Raw genomic sequence first — 23,606 nt, forward strand, 5'->3', positions numbered from 1 at the left:
ACTAGCCTAAATCCCTAAACCCAAAATCCTAACTATACTAGATAATAAATACATAATCAATCCATATAAAACTTTAGTTCCAAAATTACAAGTAATCCTCCGTCTCAAAATAAATACACATCTTGCTTCTCGATTAGTCAAATGTTTAAGTTTGATCACAACTAAAAAAACGGTATCAATATTTGTATCTCCTAATAAGTTTATTACGAAAGTATACTCCATGTTTAATAATAGTACCTATTATGTATCATAAATATTAGTACGCTATTATATAAATTTGGTCAAATTTTTTAAAAAATTTAACTTCAGAAAGCGAGATGTGCATTTATTTAGGATGGAAGGGGTACTTCCTCCGTCACATAACAATAGTTATTCTAAGATATCGCAAAGACACTAATACTCAATGAAAATAGCCTCGATACCCCTACATGCTCCTAGAAATGCTAGACCATCATCAACACTTTTGCTTCTGCGCCGGCCGCTCGAGGATTGTGAGGGCACGTGGGGGTACCGTAGGGATACAAAAAATACTAACTATACTAGATAATAATAATAAAATATGAAATCGAGAGGGAGGTACCTTAGGAGCGAGCGGCCTTGACGCGTCGGCGTTCGTGGCGTGGCCGGCTAGGGCGCTGCGCGGGAGGGAGGGGAGAGGGTGGGAGAGAGGAGAGGCGGGACGTGAGGGAGGGGGGGGCGAGAGGGGGAGGCGAGGGCTGGGAGGGAGGCGGGGCGCGGGCGAGTGCGGCCGCAGGCAGGGCGCTGGCGGCGGCGGCGGCGTTCAGGCGGGCGGGCAGGGTAGGGGTGCGGGCGGGCGGGCTTGCTCGCACGCGGTATCATATTTGGTCCAGCCGCGCCATGGATCAGGGCACGGCACTACCAACCGCGCCAAGTTCGATGGCGCGGCAATACCTTCCATGTCATCGGTCCCCCAGGCCGGCCCGCGCCAACGTCAGCCCTGTGCCGCGCCATGGTGGCGCGGCACAGGCATTTGGCCGCGCCAGGGGCAATAAGCGCGGCAAAAAGGTGTTAGTTTTAAAAAAAATCCGACAGTGTTGATTTAAAATTATATTTAAAAAGGGTTAAAATAAAAAATCACAAATAAACACCTTGGCTTTAGCTTCTCGTTGCAGAGGCTTTTCTCGCCCTCTCCGTTCTCTTCTCCGCTTTTCTCCCTCCCTCGCTCTCCCGACGCCGACATGGGCGACGGCCCGCTGGCCGCGGGCTGCGCGGCAGCTGCGGCCGCCCCCTCTTCTTCCTCCTCCCCCTCGCGTTGTCCCGGCCGGACCCCCACCGCCGGCTCCCCGCGCGAGACACTAGTGGCTCACGACGGCGCCCCCGACCGCGGCACCATGCCGCGCTCGGGAGCATCGAGCACCGTCGTCGCCCCCCGGCAAGGTCGCTGCCAACAAGCGTCGCGGCCTTCTCTCCGGACCCTGAGCCGGCACGTCGACCTGGGCGGACGGCCCTCGGCGTGGCCGCGCCACCCTAGGGTTTGGTCGCCCATCGGCGCGTACGGGGCAATGGCGTGCAGGCGCCATGCCGCTGCCACGGTGCCCAATTCTTCGTCGTGCCCTTCGCCGGCAACGAGCACCCAGGTATGCCTGCCCCTTCATTTCCCTTCCTGCTGCGCGAAACCGAGCACCCAAACCCTGACTAAGCTATTTGGCTATCTGTAATTGGATCTGATCTAATTGCAAGTTTTAAGTGTATAAATGTATTTTGCTTACCAAGTTTGATTTTTTTGTTTGTTGCAAAAATTATCGGGTGTACTGTGTACATGGGTGTTGTTCAGTGCGCACAATATCGTCCAATCTCAACTAACACCATTTAGGACTGCAGATTAAAACTGCAGAGTGGTGCAGTTTGGTTTCTCAAAAAAATGTCCGGTTCCAAGAGAAGCCTTCAGTCTTGGATGGGTTCTTCTAAAGATGGAGAGGACGATTCAACCAAGAAGAAACATGCAGGCACCTCTCAGAAAGGGCCTGATTTCTCAAAACTTTTGGTACCTATTTATTCACCACAGCTACAATCAGATATATGCATGTCTACTGTTCTATATTGGTGATTTCATACATTTGTGTACGGCGGGGTGGTGTTTGTGCTGTCAGGGTTCGTGAACCCCGAGAGGAGTGTGTTTCGTTGACAAGCATTGAACATGGGTGCTGAGTATCGAGCCGCTTGGACATCAGACTGCACCCTTCTTGTTTGTGCATTTGTCAACACCCCCAAGTTTCGACAAGTTCAGGCGGATAATGGAACCATTGTCTCAAAGGTGGGTTCTCAGCTATTGTCGTTATAGTCAGCTTTTTGGAAAGCCCCTTCAAGCAAATAATTCCCTTTCCATCAACTTTCAGAGCTAAAATAAACTGCTTATGGTCTTGCCTTCTCTCAGGACTGCACTAAAGATTGTACTTCCTGTATTAACAATTACATGCTTTAGTTTCATTTCTCAGTTTTATCCTTGCTTGTTACAAATGTGTTTGTTGATTTTCACGTCACTTACAGGTGTAATAGTTTATCTGTCATTCTTCTCTACTGCTCCAGGCTTGTCCAGGTAGATTTTGTGAGTTACGGAAGAGCTCTTTTTTTTTGCAACTAACTTCTCCCGTGCATGTGTCTTATGTATGAAGGTTGACAAATTGGAGGTTGCACACCGCTTGAGGCTTTCTTCAGCTGATAGCAGATGTCGCCTGGTAACCGGCTGTCCAAAGGTTAATTTTCTTTACTGTTTTTTTTTATTTACTTTAGTACATATGTCTTTGGTTGTAAAATTGGAGCTCTTTTATTTGCTTGCATACCTCATGATTCTGATCACTATTTCTGCTTCCTATCCAAAAATGATGTAGAGTGCAAATGAGTATACGTTCCCTAAGCTGAACTTATTTGCTTACTTACATAATTACTTTATTGATATCGTTGCCTGTTTTCCCTGCCATCACTATGTCCATTTATATTTTCGTTGAGCATGAGTCGGTATATGATAAAGGACCTGTCTCTGAATAATTGATAATGACATGTAACAGCCACTGTTGGAGGATGGATCTCTATGTTTCCTTTTGCCTCACATGTTGTTTGCAAACTAAAATTGAATTGGGCATGTTTTGGGAGCGTAAATTCTTAGAAAATATGCTAGATAAGGAAAAGGCCAGCTTCATCTTAATTCATCTCTTGAACGAGTGAATGTCAACTGTGTGGGTTTCTTTTTAACCAATACAGTGCAAGTTAATGAGTTCTTGGGTTGTTTGTCAGTTAAAAAAAAAAACTACAGTTATCACATTGAGAACTTGATTAGAACTGGCTTGGCATGCTTCCACTGCATGTGGATTAATGATCATGTTAAAACCGTAAATTCTAGCAATTTTTCTTCATCACATTTTTTAAAAGCATAGAAAGCGTAGTGGTTCTTTCTTATCTGATTCAGTATATAAGATAATACACTTATATTGTATCTGCCTTATGACAGAGATAGGGGTATTTGTTATGCTTATTTTTTTTTTCCCAGTTGGCATCTGTGTCTTCTTATTTCCCTTGAGGTTAAGTGCTACGTACAATAGTTAGCACACGCATATGAAAGTATTACCACTTTCAACGCTTATGGTTTCCTTGAAAAAACTGATTTGGGCAGGTAATAAGCCTCCTAGATCAGGAAGTAACTATCTCATGGTCTGTATAGCCTGGGTATAACAATGGACCCTCGAAAAAGAGCTTCCACTTGGTTAACAACTTGAATAATTCTCACCTGCATTTTTTATGTGTTTATCACCACAACTTTGAATGCCCCTAATTAGGTACTACTTATCTTCGTAGCTCAGAACCAGCAACCTATCTGAATGCTTGTGCTGAGCATCTTGTTTACTAACTATGTATTTTTCTGCTGTAGTAAAGATCATGTTCGTCCACAGCTTGGTTCGGTGATGCTTTGTGCAGCTTTTTGAGAAGATGCCTGTTTCAGTATGTGATCTTTCTTGCATCGCATATTCCCTGTCTAGGTTCATACTTACGAAGCTCTCATCATTGATTATTTTTTTATGATAAGATCAGGAGGGCTTGCCCATGCTTTCTTGCTATTGATTGAGTGTAACAATGGTTCTAAGGAATGATCAGCAAGGATTCAGAATAGGAGATGGCCATCAGAGTGAAAAGAGTTTACAGAGCCCGTGTTCGGTCAGTAATGCATTTTCTCTTGGAATGTCATTCTGCTACTGCAATTTTCATCTCTTGAAAACAATGTGCTATAAGCACTGCATTTGGACCAGTACTGGTGGTTTTAGTTAGTGAAGTGTTGTTCTTACTAATTGTTTCTTATCGGATATCTCATAGAATGAAGCAAGTGGAGTTCTAAATGCAGATCCAAATAGTGGATGTGGGCATGGTGGTGGTTAGGCCTTTCAGATTTAAGTTGGTATATTCTCTATCTTCAGTTCTGTCGAAATTCAGTTACAGTAATGTGGTGCAGAGATTTGGTTTCGTAAAGACTTGCTGCATGCTTAGGTCTACTTTGCATGGTACATGTTAATAAAAGATGATGTCGTTAGAGATATCCATGCATCACAAGTAAATTTGCAGTTCTCAATAACTGACAGTTTTGAGAAGTTTGATGTGTGGTATGGCGCTGCACACAAATGCAGTATCCTCACGCCATTGCTTTGTGGACCTGGTGTTGTGCATCCTTAGAAGTGGTATTTTCATATATTACCTTGATTTCAAACATGCCCGCTATGAATGTAGAGCCTGAATACTTTAGGTGTTCATTCTATGTGCTGCTTTTCTCTTTGTGGAAGGAGATACATGGTTAGAAAAAACAGTTTCGGTGCAAGCCTTGACTGTCTCATGGTTCAGCGGGATATCTGAAGGATCTGCAATGACTTTCTGTGTCTCAATATCATTGTGTCACTAAGATTCCTTTTTCATACTGACAGGAATTTGCACTCTAAGTACCACAAGGAACTCCTCCAGTTGAAACAAAAAGACTACACAAAAGCTCATGAACTTCTCGAGGATGTTTACATGGACCAATAAATATCAAACAATGGTGCCTCTGGTGAGTACACTCGCATTTGATTTTCTTGCCTTTGGAGGATCATTTAATGCTCATTTCCTCTAAGTTCAACAGCTCAATAAAAAGCTTTATTCCCTATTTATAGGCCATGCAGCTGTGATGTGCACTTCTTTCTATGACAATTTTTCTTTTTCCCATGACCACAATGCGACAAAAAAAGGTAAATTATATCAGATTTCCTTCTAACCACCCATCTTCTAATTTCGTGCGTCAAAGCAGCGCTACTAACTTGCTTTTCATCTGACAGATTGTACAGCTAATGAGAATTATGTTGCTGCTGCAGCTTCAATCCATCAGGTGACATTCATGGCCTCTTCATCCATTATCAGTTTAGCACGTCCACTGCTTGTTTTGCTTCTATGTACTCCTTATGCACTTGGTCGATACCTATAGCACCTTGGGGGAACATGCCACAACATTTATCTTGCCATGAATACCTCCTATTTCTAGGCACTGTAGTTCTTCTTCATGCCTATGCTTACAACTCAACGTAGTTCTGGCCTGGCTTTTCTGTTATCACTACGATTCCATTTTACAGGTTAAATTTTTGCTGCAACATTGATCTGACTGAGGTCTCCTTGGTCCATTCTTCTTAGTTCCTAAACACCTTTAGTGCTATGAGCCTTTGCCCAATCAACATTTCATTTTACACCTTCTGCAACCATGCATATTCCCAACAATTAATAATAATCCTTTAGTGCCTACTCCTTGGTCCATTTTCTTCTTACTTCCTAAACACATTTAGTACTATGCACACTTCTTTTTACAGTTCCCAGCAACCATGCATAGTCTGATTGTAACACGTCACTTGGGCTGGGGCCCTTGGTGGTGGCGGCTAGGGCAGGGAAGGGTGCTGGCATCGGCTGTGAGGGGAGGAGGGGGGCGCAGGGAGGGGAAGAGGAGGAGGTGGCGGCAACAGGGAGAGGGACATAGGGGGGATAAGCCTAGGGCTATTCTTTCTTGATTTCCAATGAGTACAATGCCCCGTCGATGAAGAGGTGGACTTGATGCAGGTCGCTGGTGATGCCAACGCGTACTGCGTACGCGGTGAAGGCATCGATGTAGTCGTTCAAGTCGTCGTTTTGTCAGGGAGGAGTGAGGTCATCCAGTGTTCCGTGGCCTGCGGGCGGTCCGAAGTCACGGACGAGGCTTCGCGTGAACGCTGCCCACTCAGTTGTTGGCGCCTCCTTTGCCATGCGGATATACCAGACTTGCGCTGCATCAGTTAGATGAAAAGCGGCATACTGAACCTGCTCATCTGCTGCTATGCGATGCAATCTGAAGATTAGCTGCATCCCGGAGATCCACGGTAGTGGGTCTATGGAGCCGTCGAATGTTGGTGTCGTCAACCGAGCCACGATGGTTGGCTGGCATGGTGTTGGAGGTGGTGCTGGTGCTGAGATCGGTTCCTGTGGTGGCAGGGTGGGTGCCCGCTGCACTGGTGGCCAGTCAGCTTGCAGAACAGGGCGCTGGGTAGCCAGGATCGCCGGGGTCGTCGAAGGGCTGGTTGGGCGCCGTCCCTACAAGGAAGAGCCCGTCCACGACTGTGTCTCCGGTGCTAGAAGCAAGGTGCCTGCTACCTCACCAATGATCTGCGGGGTGTTGGAGGATTGAGGTTCCTCCATCTTGCTCTTGAGGTAGGATCTGCCGGCGGCGATCATGACGTTCTTTGTTTCCGTAGGAGATCATCAATGGCGGCTTCGCGATCCAATCTGGCTTGGACGCTGGTGATGGCTTCGCCCTGGATGCATGCTTGCTCGATGTCGTGCAGGCGGGTGTTGAGGTTGACAAGCTGCTGGTGCATCTCATCGAAGTTTTTGTGGAGATTGTCGGCGAAGTCCTGGAGTAGCTGCTGTAAGATGACGGTGGTGGAAGCCATGGATCGTCTGGTCTCTGGATACCAGGTGTAACATGTCGCTTGGGCTGGGGCCATGGATCGTCTGGTCTCCGGATACCAGGTGTAACACGTCACTTGGGCTGGGGCCCTTGGGGGTGGTGGCTAGGGCAGGGGAGGGTGCTGGCTTCGACTGTGAGGGGAGGAGGGGGGCGAAGGGAGGGGAAGATGAGGCGGCGACGGCAACAGGGAGAGGGACAGAGGGGGGATAAGCCTAGGGCTATTCTTTCTTGATTTCCAATTAGTACAATGCCCCTATATTTATAGTCCCTAATGGACTTGTGTCTCAAGTAACTACGGGAGATATCCTTATAGATTGGATTCTCCTTTCCTAAACAAACTAAACTCCAATCTTCTAATTTATTTCTATTTCTATTTTCCTAATTCCTTCCAAGGGAAGGAGGCACCGAGCCGCTGCCGCTGTTGCCGTCGGCTCTGGGCACGGGCGCGCCCCCGTCTTGGGCCACGGCTGGCCCATTGGCCATGGGCTGGGGAGGTGCCATCAGGCGTGTGACACTGACCAAGTAATAAAACTCCTTGCCGGCGTACCAATTGCAGACTAGTGTATGCTAATTAGTTACCGCCTGTTGACAGTTTATGTTACAATTTGATTTATACTACTTTCACCCTTCCTCCATAATTTAATCGGTACGGCGCCACGAAGCGTGCATCATTTAACGTTTCTATTGGATTTCCAATCCATGAATCAGCCATATATTTGTTGTGTACAACACTCATATTCTCTTTAACCACACGCAGGCTAACGTGGGTTCAACAGGCGCTGAATAGGTTTCATCGTGCTGCCAGTTCTCGTGCAGCCTAATCCTCTGCGGAGGGGGCCCTTATCTAATGCGGTCTATCGTGGCTCTGTGTTTGCTCCCTGAATGTTCTGATCTGAAGGTCTGACCTAGATGTGGCCATTGTCTTTTATAAGCCTCTGTGCTGTGCTTATGTGGGACAGATGCAACAGAGAGGGTATGAACTTTATTATTACTGCTAGAGCTGCTGCCTGCTATATTCCATTATTCTGAGTTCCTCACGGTTCTTTTCTATTTCATGAATGCCATAGCTACCATCTTTGCCTCTGTATGTTGAATAGATCGGGCAAGAAGGACCCTTTGTTATTGTTACTAGGATATCTATCTATTGCGTGTGTGCCGGTGTGCCCCCAAATTTACTTCATGTGTCCATTGTGCCAGACACCTGTGCTGTATGGGGTTTATGCTCCTCTGCTTCCATTCTGCAGGTTGACTACTTCGTCCTTTTGCCTTTGGATTATATCTCTCTTTTGGTCTGGATTTACATGGATCAGTTATTGTCTGCTGCATGATCTCATCTGCACATGTAATATATCTCTATGCATGTAATTTATATCTATGCATCATCCTGGGGCTTCAACATGTGTAATATATACATCCTAAATATATATCTATATACTTTGTTATAGTCCTGGTGCAGTGGTGAGAGCTGTCTCACTGAGTCACCAGGTCGCGGGTTCGAAGCAGCCTCTCCGTAGATTTGCAGGGAGAAGGCTTACCTCGGTTTTTCCCTTTCCCAGATCCCACTCATGTGGGAGCCTCTGGCACTGGGTCTGCCCTTTATATTGTTATAGTCACCGCACACACTTTCTCCATATTTAAAATTTTACATGTGACCCACATGCGTGTGATGGCGCGCGCCCTTCACTAGTTGCTTCCTCAAATGCAAACCAATTTGAGGATGTTGGCGGCAGCAGCAGCTGGAATCAGTGCACTGTTCACTGTTGGAAGCACAATCAGCAAAGGAGTTTGTACATGCGATCCTGAATCTTGAATCTTCCATGGCCACAAAGGTGACTATCTTGTTGTGGAAATGGTGGGATGAGAGAAATAGAAGAAATGCGGGTGAGAGGCCAAAGTCGGTTGATCAGTTTTGCCAGATAGTTATGGAGTTCCTCCACATGCTATCCATCCCGAATCCAGTGCAGAGAACAGCAAATAAACCAAAGCCAAAGTGGTCGCGGCCACCTCCTGGTATTTTGAAAATTAATACTGATGGAGCATGTGTACAGGAGACCAAGAAGGGGGCGTGGGGATTCATCATCAGGGATCACACAGGTGAACACGTCCTTTTTTTTCCGAAACGTGCACGAGCACGGTATTCATTAAGCAGGAGTGAAAAGACAAGTCAAATACAAAATTGTAGCAATAGTAATCCACTGATTACTAAGGCTACAGCTCCGCCGCTGGGCACCAAGAGGTTGTGATTTGCGAAATACTAATTTTGCGACTAAAGCCTAATCGACATCACAGCAATGCGAGCAACGACAATAGGTGTCTGTACCCCGCCAGGCACCACTCATTGGCCGCCTCCTGAATCCTCAGCGCCAAGCAAGGTGAACACGGAGCCCGAAATGCTGGTTACCTGCAGAGTGCGCGGATGGCGGAGACTGTGGGCTGCCTGAAAGCGTTGGAAACAGCAGAAAGCTTTGGTATCTCCCATATCATCCTGGAGGTTGATTCCAGTCTACTGAGAGATGCTGCTACGTCCACTAGCCTGGACCTGGCACCCGGTGGCCATCTTTTCCGTGATATTCGAAAGTTTCTACAGGAGCATTTTATTTGTTCAGAGATTTCTCTTGTTTCACGCTGTAATAACTCTTCTGCGCACGAGCTAGCAAGATTGGGCTTCAGTTGGGATTCAGGACAGTCGCATGTTTGGACTGGACCACTCCCAATTTGTGTAAACACTCATGTGACTCCCGAACTAGCTGAGTCAGTTGGTCAATGGTCATAATACAAGGCCATGAGAGCCGACCAGTTTCAAAAAAAAATGAATTCTTTCTGTTACCATTATTGTTAATGTTTAGGAATAAAAAATCAATAGCAACAAAGCCATCATCAAATTACCAGCTGCAACTACAGAAATAAGGAAAGCACATAATAGCATTGTATTGCAATATGAGTACCCAAGCAACGGCCACATAGAAAAATGAAATCAATAGAATTCTTATTAGTTAGTAATATTGGGTAGAGGAGCATACCTTCTCCACAAAATCGTCGTCTGAACCACCCATAGGATCTCACATGGATAATTGAGCACTTAGGAGAACATATTGCTGCTTGTCAAAACTCAGAGCCCATTAGTCAATTCTAATTAATCCTTGTTTTTTTGTCAGGAGCTAAAGCTAAGTTGTGTTGATACCACCTGAGGGCTGAGTTTAATCCAAAGATCATATAAACAAATTTGATCCACCTGTTGTTTATTAGCAAAAATTAATAAAGCCTGCAGAACTTGAGGCTAGTTGCATCAGCAAAATAGAAATTAGAGAATTGTCAAGAAAAAGCTTGTTTCTATCGACTCCGATCCTCAGTTGCCTAAATAGGTTTAAATTAAATTTTCATTTGCAAGTATTCTTAGTATCTTCTTCAGCACATTCTCATACCTTCTGCTGACCAGCGAGATGGAAAGTATGTAAACACATAAGCAACCTGCGATCTCCTTTGGGTGAAAGGCCTCCATCTGCAGTGATCATCCTGATCTACATCCAAGGTCAACCAAATCAATCCTTCACATTAGATAGGGCATAGTGGGAAGATACAACAGCCGTTCCATCACAAATTGAATCGAGGAGGGGCCTACCTTCTGTATGAAATCGTTGTACGCTGAAGCACCTAGAGGATCTCGCACATGGGTAGTCAAGAGAACCTATATGGCTATATACACCATCCCAATGATGAATGCCGTCATGGGGAAGAGGAATGGGTAGGGGTAAGGGGAGAGAAGAGAGAAGGGGGAGGGCAGTGGCGATGTATTCGGGCGACCATTGATGGAACAACAAGGCATCGAGTTGGTAGCAGGCGTGGGTAGCTGTGGAGTAGAGGAAGAGGCAGGGGCGAAGGGAGAAGCAGGATGCCAGCAGCGACCTATTGGGTGATGGAGGTAGGAGCGAGAGGAGAGAAGGGGTCGGTTAGCGGTCATCGAGGCGTGGGGAGAGAAGGGAAAGCGGTAGCGACCAAGCCACCAAGGGGAGAGGAGGGCGACGGTGGCCCTGTGGACCAGGCATCACGTTTGTTCTAATGGATGGATGGATATACATGACCATAAGAATATGATGGTTCATATTACTTGATGACGTGAATCACCATGGGATGAGATAGAATAGGTAGTGAGGGTTATGTTTATAAGAGATAATACTCTCGTTGTCTCAAAAATACAATCGTCCTTGGAGTAAGCATGAAAATACATCTAACCTTTTAGTAGGTTTTGGATGATTAAATGACAACGTGATTAAAGATATAACCTATTTGCTAAGTGTTGGACACTCACATGTACTTGATTAAATTGTATAAAGCCAAAATGATGTGTTGTTGAATAAATAATCTAGTTTAAACACAAGATAACAATGCAAATATAATTCATGCAAGGCTTATTTATTGTGGGATTTCTATGATTTATTATAAAGCAAGCACGATGAGAAATTAATGAGACATGAGTGATTGCATATGAAATGGTCTCATATTTGAAGCTTGCTACATTAAAAGACAAATGAAAGGATGGATTATGAGCTTGATAGATGATTCAACATAAGGTGTGATTTGATGGCTTGATATGGTAAAGATAGAAAGAAAAGACTTCGAGGTACTAAGCAAGGGTGAAGAACAAGCGATGACTTGACGGTCGAGAAACCTAGCTAGGGCGAAGAAGAAAGTACATGCATTTAGTTGAGATACCAATCAAACTATGATAGTCACATTGAGGTGGAGGATCAAATATATATTGGATAAATTGTTAAAAAGGTTGCTATGACCAAGCCGGTGTGGGCTTGATCATAGCAACCTTTTCTGTGTTCTCGAGTTTGGCTCGTTGGAGGTTCCGGTAAGAGTCGAGAGTTCCAGGAGTCAGAAATCCCAGCAAGTCTCAGGAGTTCCGACGCCTCGCGTGCCTTTTTAACTCTCTACCTTGGTGCTGTGCTAGAAATAACGTTCGGTATGCTCCAACGGCTAGTTTTTGAGTGTGGGCTATAAATACCCCCAAGCCTTCACCTTTAGAGGCTGCTGATTCTGTTGGTTGCTATACACATTTTTGAGCCTTGAGAACACTCTCCAACTCTCTCTTAGTGAGTGTGTGATCCAATTTGTAAAATCAACTTTGTGGGTTGAGAGAAATTCAAAATTGAGAGAAAGCCACCACTTGAGCACTTGTGCATATTGTCTCTTTCATGATTCGCATTTGTTACTCTTGAACTCTTCGGTCCAAGACGGCTAGGCATCGCTGGAGAGCAAGGAGTTGAAAAAGACTCCGGCTAGAGTTGACTTTCGTGGGTCCTCTAGAGCTGACCTTTGCTGGGTCGCTCGCAGCCCCCTCAACAGAGAGTAGGACTCGACGGAGTCCGAACTTAGGTAAAACAAAAATCGTGTCTCAATTTTCTCTCATTTGATATTTGTGATCCACTTGTGGCATTTGTTCAAGTGTGCAGGTTCTCATGTATTATACTAACCCTAGAAGGTACCTGCAACTTGGATTGAAGAGTGAAATCGAAAGGAGCAAGTTTGGGGCTGTTCTGCAGAAACCGTAAATACCAGACACGTCCGGTATACCTACCGGACACGTCTGGTATTGCCCCTGTGCTGATTTCCTCTCTCTAATCACTGTGTTGCAGAGTTATAGCTCCTAGATTTACTAGTATAGTGCTCGTACTAATGCCATAACTGTATTTTAGGGATACACGTAAAAACAACCCAATAGAAAAAAAAATGTTATGGACAATATTTGCAAATTGCAATTGATCCGTTATAAATAATGACTAAAAATATTCCTCTATCAAGGTACTTGCTTGCTTCTGCAGTTTGACATTATCCTGATCCTCAAATCCAATGAATGCTAGTGCTTCTCCACTTGTCCTCATATCCAAAATATATGCAAGACAAAATCATATTATGAATGACAGAAAGAATTTGATATAGTACTGCTGCACATTTGGTCAGAAGCAATTAAGATGCGTCAGCTTCACTGGTACGAAATAATGCTGAACCAGGCAACCAACTCTTGTACCTGCAGCCTATCTACTCGCTGTTTCAGTACCTGAATACTCCTACAGCAGAACCCAGAATCGATCAGTAGAGTGTGCCCTTGCGAGACAACAGTGTGATATTATTTGTTTCCAACAAGAGATCACAGATGAGAATGAACAAATACTTGTATTAGTTCTCAAGTCAGCACCACTAACAAATGACCACACCTTGTACAGAAAATTTTATCAGTAATTCTCTTTTGTTCATAACCCACCAGCTACATGCCTTAATCTAACGGCCCCAATCGCAAATCATAGACATAATAAAAAATGTGTATGGTAACCAACTGAATCTGGAAGTCCAGTACACCACCACGCTTCTGGTAAAGCCAATGTACGTGCACCTAAAACATTTAGCAAATTGTAAGAACCAGACATATAACACGCCATGTTGAAACCATGGGAATTCACGGGATCAGAATTTAGAAGTCATAGGATCAAGTAGTGTCAGCACTCATATTACTTGATTCAGTCTATATTTAACCAAGAACTCTACCTGCAGATCAGAGGGGATGCTAGGGGCCACCTGAGGTGCATCATTTTCAGCATCAGTTGTATCACATGAAACTAATAGCTTCCTTCCTCTTATAGAATGCTTGTTGGAAGTGATGCCAACTGCATGGTAACAACATAATTGTAGCAATTAGATCCAGTCACTGCTCCCATCCTAATAGTAAAAAAATCAACTTAGCAATAGAACATTCAGAAGTAACACTTGAGCACAAAAGCATATATTTGCAAGCAGAGAGGCAGCAGTAACACCTCCAACAATTCAATGACGAGTAAAAACCAACCCTTTTTCCAAAGCAGTGTCAAAATAATTAGAGGGATAATAAGTACTTTTAGAGATTATAAGACACTCACATTACTTGATTCACCCAATAGAGTGTGTCCCCAAAATCCCCAAAAATGACCTACAGCACATGCCAAACAAAAAGAACTGCTGCTTATATGGTTATACCACATCTTCTCAAGCTCTCTCCATCAGCTAGAAAGCCCCTTTTGTGATATGATTTTCTTACTGTACTTTGTTGATCAAGTGGTGTGATTGCACACAGTTGTTAACTTTTTTTTTGAGGCCACCGTGTGTACTAAGGGCCATAGAAAAGTAAGATAGGCCTATAAACCAAGATACAAGGTTCACTTGTTTATTTGTTTATTAGGTGAGACATTTCATCAAACGACATGTGGGCGAGTAAACAAATGGTGCCCACCATATCTCAGATCCTACTAAAACCCAAAGCAACCCATCCGTTCTCAACACCAGTAAATTAGATTGCAAACCAGGAGAGATTATTACCAAGCTAATAAGAAGAAATAGCAAGAAAATGATACGATGGTCTTATGGCAGCTGAGTAGGGCAGAGATTGGTGTCATACCAGTTCAGGCTTCCGTCCTAGGAAAGGAAGAGGGCAAATAGCGTGGATAACCGCAGTTGAGTAGCAGCATCTTGAGCTTGCTGCCGTCGTCGGAGGATAGTAGTTGACCAACATAACACTTGTCTGTGCAGCTTCTACCAGTAAGCAATAGCTATAGGATAGTAGTTGAGAAAGAAAATATTTATAAGCAAGTAGGAGAAACAAAACATTAGTGATTTCATCAGAGGACCAAACAAAGCAGCATGGGTGCATTATATTGGTGTAGGGAAGAAGCATCATCTCTTTATTTCTCTAATTATATCGTATTATTGGTGCTCCATGAAGATGAACTTATCTGAGCATGTATTTTTATTAGCATTAGATTGATACTTTCCAATAAATTCAAATTTGAACCTATGCCAACATGTTGTAAAATTGTACCAGCATCATGCCAACCTAATCGAACCTAAACGAAAAATATAACCCATTAAATAAGTCGTAGTATCTAAGAAACTGCTGAATCAGCTAATGCTGGGTTGCGAAGAGGAAAACAGTAATGTGCACACAAAGCAAAAAGATAAAAAATGAGAACAGTTCATCTGGGGGTACTAACACATTTCCCAAACCCAACTCTGTTGCATAAACGAATGTGTAGCCAGCTGAGTAAACATATGGCCAACTAAAGTTGCACGAGTTCCTTACCCAAAACACGACAAGAGGAGAAAGAAATACCGTACCAGAATGGGCACTGGGCTAGTGACTGGTACCCAAAACACGGCAAGAGGAGAAAGAAGACGGTGTTCCTCATGTGTATCCTGCCTATGAAGAACTTGCTCCTGTTTTAGAGTGTCATGAACTATTGTGTTAACCACTATACATAAATTTTATTCAAAGGCAAAGGAAGGAGGACACTTACAAGGTAGGAAAATATGAAGCTCCTGTAGAAACACTCTCCATCTCCATGCATTAGCCTAAATTCAGAATAGGCACGCAAAGGTTGAGTACATTTGAATGAAATTCCACTCCTTGCTCAGCAACCATTTTGAGGAGCTTGTAATGCCTAATGATCCCGGCCATGTGTACTTTCTGCACAAACACAAGAAAAAAAGAATTCAAATCAAATGACCTGAACCAGGTAGCAACAGTTCTAATATTGGTGTTGGCTGGTTAGGGGTTGACGGCAAGCAGGGTAGGGGTTGGTGGTGAGCAAATCACGGCAAGCCTATTTCGAACAACATCGAGTAAGTATTAACCTAAACAAGAAATAATTAATTTACTACAAAGTATAACAGCCTAACTCATGATTGCCGGTAGATTGCAGACTACAGAGTGTTTCATTGTTGTCGTCAGATTCTAAAGCTACCAAACAACACGGCATGCAAAAATTAGAGCATAGTAAGTATGGCCTTATCAAACTGCATCGAATTAGCAAAGGAATCAAAGAAAAGTTAGGATCCTACAAGGCCTTAACACCACTGCATAATAAATTCTTGCCCAGAAATTAACGCTATTGCATAACATGTGCACATGTCACATCATACAACTGGAATCAACTCTCATCAGCCCTGAACATTCAGAGCATGAAGCAAATTGGTTCAATCATTTCAGCACAAGAGAAGGAGAGCACCTCAGTGATCTTGAGCTTGTAGAACACATTAACTCTATATTCATCGTTGGCTCCTCGGTCAGAAATGGACAAACCACGTCCACGTCGCCCGAAATAGCCACAGCCATCCGATCTTCCGTCGTCTGGCCCTGTTGCTTGTATACACTTCGGTAGAATCTACTTCTTGCAGCTCCTTGTCGCTCTCGGTGGATTCTACCAGCTTCTGCTGCTTTTCATTCGAATCCGGTTGAGCAAATATATACTCCGGCTTCTGCTTCTCACTCAGGAAACTTCTCTCCCACTCGTCTCTTTCTCGTCTTCGCTCGCTCGCTCCCTCCCCTCGGCGGTGGCCAGCCTCCTCCTCCTCCACGCCCCTCCCTCCTCGCGCCTCAAGGGTGGGGCGACGGCCGCTCCCGCCGGGTGCTGCGCCGGTGTAGCGGGTCGCCGTCCCCGGCAGGGGGGGGGGGGGGGGGGGGGGGCGGGGGGAGGGGGCTCCAACAGCTGCCGTCCCCGGCCACGACGCGGCCGAGCAGGCCCTGTCGGTGCGCGGTGGCCATGGACCCTGCATGCCTTCCAGGCGACGCACGGTGGGGTTGCGGCTGATGGAGGTATGCTGGTACAATTCATTTTTCTCTTTTGTGCTGCACCACGTTACTAATGCTGCGTACAGCTTTGGAGCTTCAAGTCAATCATCCCCAATGTTAATTGGGTTTACTTATTTTTTTCTGCTTGGCAGGCAGCAGTTAATTTGTTATGTTTTGACTCATGGAAACCGTATGCTATATGGTCCTCTATATCTTAGTTCTGGTTCCACCATCTTTCTATTGCAAGAATTTGTTTTCACTATACGAAGGCCATCATGAGGTTCGTTTGTTGCCTCATCCTTAATAAGCTTTCATGTCTTTCAATGTTGGACCACAAATCTTACTATTTGTGTTCGCACAGAGACGCTTCTTGGAATACCTCTCCCTGTGCTTTGCTTCTTTGCTATAACATTTGTGCAGGCCCCCGTAGTGTTGTTCGCATGCAACCGGCATTATTTTTGCAGTGAGGTTATTCTTGTGATGACCTGCAGGTACCTATTTCCATGTGGTCTGAGGGTTGTTTCAGTTTTAAGTAAGATATTTGACTAAAAAAATCATTTACAGCAACTGACTACCTACAGGCCAAACTTTTCTAAAATCATTGCTCCTCGGGTAGTACTTGGTGATGCATCTGATTTTCCTCTTCATTATAATTTTCCTTCCATACATTACCTAATCTAAAATATTTGGTTCATTGCAGGCTACAAAGCTCCCACCCACTAACGAATATTTGTATGTTTTCATGCTTGTATATAGGTACACCATTTCTTGACATGCTAATGGTTTCCCATGTGAATCCTATATTTTAGATCCCTCTATGCCTTCCAAACCGTGTTAGAAATTATTCAGTGCTATCAAAAATTCTGACATGCCTCTCCTTTCCTAAGTTGATCTATCCAATGTGTCTGCAGGAACTGGAGATGCACATTTCAGCACACAAATGACACATTAAAAGTTGTGGGATTAGCAAGATTCCCAGTCTCATATACATTCGCAGTAGCTGAATTCGAAATCTAAATTTATTTTTGCATCACATTTCAAAGTTTGTACAGTTTTGACTTACTGAATTACTTTTGGAGCCTTGATTTCCCATCTATCAGCCTGAAGTTCTCATGGTCAGACCATATTGGTATGGTAAATGGGCGTTGTTCTCTTGTTTTGTACTCAATGATGCTTCCAAAGTTAGACATGTCATTTCTTCTAATTCGGATGTCGAGTGCATTAGCACAGTGCCACTGCTCTTGTTTCCACAGCAGTGAGCTAGCTACTGTGGAATTCCGTTTTCCAGTCTTCTTGTGCAAGAATATAACCTATACTGTCCACCAATCATGCAGTCCATCCCATGTTTTTGCAGTTTAGAATTGTTTCCATATAACTGAAATTATTTATTTCTTCGTAAATATTGGACCTAAAGTTCCTGTGTGTTTACAGGATCATGTCACACAATCTGTTTATGACCAAAATGAGGTAAAACGTTTTATATGACCATGTTTGTATATGTGATAGGTCTACTGTCCATGCATATCTTTACTGTCCTTTCTCCCTCACTGTATTTCTGCAGGCTGTAGTGTGCAGCTGCGGCATAGCGCGTATGTGCTCCTAAAAAAAACTGCCCTCAAATACTTATAAGGAAATAATGCAGCACATGTCCACAGCTCTCGCAATATAATAGGTACAATTTTCACAGTTATGTTCAAGTTTTCATGTTTCATAGCCCTAATGTAATGGTTGATATGATTATATAGAAATTTATATAAACAAGTGCATTGGACATGGGCATAGCTTCATCCACCTGTGAATTGCTCAGGTATCTTAATTTCATTGTTGGTGACTAAACAAAATAATATATGTTCCTTCTATCCTTTTCCCCATAATAGAACTCCCTGGCACGGCTTCCTAGGAAGCGATCTTAGGGATCATGGGTTTAGAGTTTTGTAGTTAGTGCAGGAGCTATTGTTCTTAACTACATTTTCGTGTAGGAAAGGTCTTCCTGTACGAGTCCTGAAAGCGATCAGCATCCAAATTCTGGGTCAAGTATGTGTTTCCCTATGTCTCTTTGCCAATAGGATGCCAAGGCAGGAATGGATTTATGGATTCTTTTTTGGGGATGTAAAATCATATATAAGTTTGGTTTTGCCTTCCAGTATATATGAAACTGAAATTGACATTGGTATCTAAGATTTATGTTGTCTGATGTTTGAGAAGGTCTACACATTGTGATTATTGATGATCCACAATTTTGTTGTTAAGCAAGAGTACTTTCCTCTGATTTTTTTGTATTGCTCATTCTTTATGCATTACTGAAAATCGGTGATTTTTGCAGAACTATTGGAAAATGAGCTTCTGATATCCACAACGGCAGAAAAAGGTTACAAAAAAAAAACTCTTAACAACTTGGGGGTTGTTGGTTTTTTACTCCAGAGAATAGTTGGGCTATACTATGAGAGCAGAGTGCTGATTCTTTTTGATGATTTTGTAATAAAAAAACATATGAGTAGGTCAGATCGCAGATCTCTGCTTGGCTGATGTTATCTAAAAAATGAGCTCAAAACTTATGGTTGATAATTTTCTATTTGGCTTAGCAGAATCTGTAGGTTGATACTCATTGCCTTCTACTCCTGCAGTGTGAAGACATGAAATTGTTTATTAATTGGATTCTATGTTTTTGCTAGGAGATGTGATCTATCGCATTAAGTGGTCTATGTTTTCCAAGGTTTTGCCCATACTGTTCAGGGCTACTTAAGCGGTAACTCCCTAACAATAGACCCCAAATTTCCCTGCCATTACAATTAGTGTAACGAATTGATGGCTCAGATTTCTGTACTTAAATTTTCTTTGTGCTCTATGCTGCAGGGTGGCCAATGAGAGGGAGGTGTTGTTTCCAGGAAATCGAATTGAACAGATCAGCTAGATTCGGTGAGTTTCTTTCCCTCAGCTGCTTTGTTTTCCTCCCTGTCTTTTAGGCTTGCAGTGTGGTCTGGTGTGTCTGATTTCATTGAGTTGCTTAAGTTTTTTGTTCTTAGCGGCTGCGCATCGAGTGTCTGATTACTGATTTCTTTGTTCTTTACTCTATGTGTCTTTGGTTTGTGAAATTCCTGAGGATGGGCCTGTCATGTGCGGGGTGGAGATTGAGTTGCCGCTGCCAGGTTTCATTCAGGTTCTATAGACCATTTTCGTTTGGATTCCTGTGCAGTCAGATCATGCCCGTGCATATGAACTGGCTGCCCTGCAGGTAGTATCGTACCTAGGAGTACAAAATATGTATGGGTTTCTTGTCGTGGACTATAATTTCCAGGGATTAGTTTTGTTAAAAAAGGTAGCTTGTGCGTCTCTTTCTCTGGCAGCCAGAGCTACTGAATTGACATTTATTGCTGTCTGCTATTAGGCAATGTGATTCAGAGAGGTGTGAAGATATAGCAAGCCAATGGCATTGCTTCCTTCAAAAGGTTTTGCTGCTTAGACTGTTTGTTTAGGTTCTTTTGCCGCTGGGCTATGGACAAATTGTTTGATCTGTACTTTTGATGATGAACACAAAAATAAATGCAGAGTATGTTTGGAAATGTGTTTATTCGTTTTGTCTCACTCAATTCAGGCCTACCTACTCCCATCTCTTAGAACTCCATACACAAGGTACACCCCTACACAGGAAACACTCAGCGATGGAGGGAGAGGACCACACCTTCCCAAGGTATTCGATCATCTATCTTTAAGCCGCAGCATCACCTCTTCTCCATGAAACATGGCATCCTCGTCGCTTACGGTTTCTGCATCAGGTAGTTTTTTGTTGAGTACTTGGTTCTAATATTGGGCTACAGCATGCAATTTCTTAGCTTCACATGATCGAGTTAAATGGCTAATTGGGCTTTTGCCATTTCAATGTCTACACCACCTGTCACTCATATTCCCTCTGATAATATATAGATGGAAGTACCTTTTCCTATAAGAAAGAACCTTTCATTCCCCATGATAGACACATCATAAACTGAATGTCAAAAGTTTGTCTCAACCTTGCTTCTTTACTACCTCAGCTATATTGTGCTTCTTGTCCTTAGAGATACATTTGCCTGGTCATCCCTTTTATTAAATTTCCTGGTTAACTACATTATACCTTTCTTCGCAAAACCATGAATCACTTCATTAGATGAACAAAAGATTATGTTCTTGGAGGACATACGATGTTAACTGCATGAATATAACAATTTCAACTTTTTCCTTTTGCCTAATACCAATGAGATTGTAATTAACTCACACTGTCAATTAGGTGGATTAAATTTTTGGATTCATACATAGGATTACCGTTTTTGGTTATTGCTATCTAATCCTAACCAGTACCAATTGATTTGATAGACAATAGCCTAACAGGCTTAGATTCCTTGTATTGAGTTTACAGAAGAGATTACATATAAAAAGAGAGGAGGAGGGTGACCCAAAGGGCCAACCGAGTCCCAAGAGGCCAGCTGAACCCCAAGGGGCCAGCTGGGCATTAACTCAGCACAGCTAGCTAGGAGATTAAGCTAGGAGATTACACAAGTAGCTAGGTGATTAAAAGTAAATAGCAATTAATTCTAACAACCCCCGCAGTCAGATCGTCGGTGGAGCGAACGTTTAGACTGGAGCGAAAATCCATGAAGACAGAGGAAGGGAGCCCCTTGGTGAAGACATCGGCGAATTGCGACGTGGTGGGCACATGAAGAACCCGGACTGCACCCATGGCGACACGTTCACGGACGAAGTGAAGGTCGATTTCCACGTGCTTGGTGTGCTGATGTTGAACGGGGTTGGTGGAGAGGTAGCAGGCGCTGACATTGTCGCAGTAGATGAGGCATGCGGAGTCCAGGGGATGGTGAAGTTCCTGGAGCAGTTGCCGCAGCCAAGTGGCTTCAGCGACGCCGTTGGCAACAGCCCGGTACTCTGCCTCGGCGCTGGACCGAGAGACAATGGGCTGCCGCTTGGAGGACCAGGAGACCAGGTTGCCTCCGAGAAAGACGGCGTAGCCGGAGGTGGAGCGGCGGGTGTCCGGGCAGCCGGCCCCAATCAACGTCGGTGTAGACACGGAGCTGTGTTGGGGCTGTTCGGGGAATGACCAGACCATGGCTGAGGGTGCCCTGAAGATAGTGAAGGACCGCTTGGCAGCGACAAGGTGAGTTTCCCGCGGATCATGCATATGAAGGCACACTTGTTGGACGGCATAGGCAATGTCGGGCTGGTGAAGGTGAGGTACTGGAGGGCACCCACAAGGTTGCGATAAGCAGTGGGATCAGCAACAGACGGGGGCCGGCATCAGCTGGTACCTTTGCACAAGTGTCAAATGGAGTGGAGCAAGGCTTGCAGTCACTCATGCCATGGCGAGCAAGTAGTTCCAGAGTGTACTGACGCTGTGAAAGGAGAACAGAATCCCTGTGGCGGCTGAAACTGCAACGCCAGGAAGTGATGTAGGGGTCCAAGATCTTTCATGGCGAACTCCTTTTTCAGAGCAAGCAATGACACGGTGAAGGAGTTGCTGAGATGAAGCCGTAAGGACAATGTCATCCACATATAAGAGCAAGTAGACTGTCTCGGTGCCACGGCTGAATATGAAGAGAGATGTGTCTGACTTGGCTTCAGTGAACCCCAGAGAGATCAGAAAGGAGGCAAAGCGGCTGTACCAGGCCGCGGGGCTTGCTTCAAGCCGTAGAGGGATTTGTTGAATCTACAGACATGATCTGGAAGTGCAGGATCAGCGAACCCAGTAGGCTGAGAGTAGTATACTGTTTCGAAAGAGTCCCGTGGAGGAAAGCATTCTTCACGTCAAGTTGATGAATCGGCCAATCCCTGGAGTGTGCCACCGTGATGACTGTCTGAACAGTGGCTGGCTTGACAACCGGGCTGAAAGTTTCATCATAATCAACACCGGGGCGTTGAGTGAATCCCCGAAGTACCCAACGAGCCTTGTATCTCTCCAATGAGCCATCGGCATGGAACATGTGTTTGAAAATCCATTTTCTAGTAACAACATTGGCCTTGGTGGGGCGGGGGACGAGGTCCCAGGTGTGGTTGTCCTGAAGAGCCGCATATTCATCTTCCATGGCCTGGCGCTAATGAGGATCAACAAGGGCATCTTGCAAGGCGAGGCGAGGCTGTCGGTACCCTGTTTTTCCATGGGTCGCCATGCCGTGGGAGTTGGCGACCGGCGGAATGGAAACAGCACCAGCAGGAACCGGAGGATCGCTCTTGACATAGCGAGGTGGAGAGGGGACCATGCTGGAACGTCGAGGAGGCGCTCCTGCCGAGCGCTCGGGTGGCGGGGCAGGAGCAGGAGCATGCTTGCTGTAGACATGAATAATAGGCGGCTTTTGAGGCGCAATCACCGGGGGGGGGGAGCGCGCTGGCTATAGACGTGGATGATGGGTGGAGCCGGCGCCTGCATAGGGGGCGCCTGTACAAGGGGCGCCTGTACAGAGGACGCCGGGGACCCCCGGGACACAGCCGGTGGTGCCGGGGTGGAGGGCGCTGGCAGCACCGGGGCCCTGGACGCCGGCATGCCTGCGCGTGCCAGAGATGGTGCCAGAGGCACCAACTGGAAGGGGGCAGCAGCGTCGGGTGTACCTGCAGGAAGGGGAGACACTGGAATGGTGTCGTCGTCAGTTAGAAAATCAAGTTCCTGCTGAGGAGGGGATGGCCGGCTGAGGGGAAAAGGAAACGTTGTTTCATCATCGAAAACAACGTGGTGAGAAATGATGACGCGGTTGGTGTTGAGGGCGAGGCACCGATAGCTCTTGTGATCCGGTGAATAACCAAGGAAAGCACAGAGGGTGGAGTGGGGGGCAAGCTTGTGAGGAGTGGTGGCAGAAAGGTTGGGGTAGCATGTGCACCCGAAGGCACGAAGATCATGATAGGAGGGAGGGTGCCATGGAGGGCAAAAAAGGGGGTGCTCATGTTTAGAGTTTTGGTGGGAAGGCGATTGATGAGATAGGTGGCAGTGGCTAGAGCATCAGCCCAGTAAGAGGGGGGCATGGAAGCTTGGAAGAGGAGGGTGCGTGTGATGTTATTGATGGTGCGGATCATGCGCTC

General features: G+C 44.9%; 2 long non-coding RNA genes across 12 annotated transcripts; one reads left to right on the forward strand and one right to left on the reverse strand.

Annotated features, from left to right (window-relative positions):
* Positions 1–9,978: 9,978 nt before the first annotated feature.
* LOC136533256 (uncharacterized) lies at positions 9,979–10,883 on the reverse strand. Its single transcript, XR_010778417.1, has 4 exons — positions 10,578–10,883; positions 10,381–10,476; positions 10,143–10,190; positions 9,979–10,053 (listed from the first exon to the last, which is right to left on the reverse strand). It is a non-coding gene; the product is annotated as an uncharacterized lncRNA (long non-coding RNA).
* A 5,558-nt stretch (positions 10,884–16,441) lies between these two features.
* LOC136533257 (uncharacterized) lies at positions 16,442–21,955 on the forward strand. Of its 11 annotated transcripts, none has more exons than XR_010778419.1 (13): positions 16,442–16,580; positions 16,709–16,836; positions 16,918–17,047; positions 17,121–17,178; positions 17,257–17,312; positions 17,468–18,023; positions 18,118–18,228; positions 18,302–18,363; positions 18,536–18,590; positions 18,880–18,924; positions 19,229–19,302; positions 19,410–19,472; positions 20,149–21,955. It is a non-coding gene; the product is annotated as an uncharacterized lncRNA (long non-coding RNA). The 11 variants fall into 11 exon arrangements; XR_010778425.1 differs by lacking the exon at positions 20,149–21,955 and adding an exon at positions 19,657–20,125; XR_010778428.1 differs by lacking the exon at positions 20,149–21,955 and having other exon boundaries at positions 17,468–17,685; positions 17,988–18,023; positions 19,410–20,125.
* Positions 21,956–23,606: the final 1,651 nt, after the last annotated feature.

Source organism: Miscanthus floridulus, unplaced genomic scaffold (genome assembly GCF_019320115.1).
Source record: "Miscanthus floridulus cultivar M001 unplaced genomic scaffold, ASM1932011v1 fs_831_1, whole genome shotgun sequence".
Classification (NCBI taxonomy): Eukaryota; Viridiplantae; Streptophyta; class Magnoliopsida; order Poales; family Poaceae; genus Miscanthus; species Miscanthus floridulus.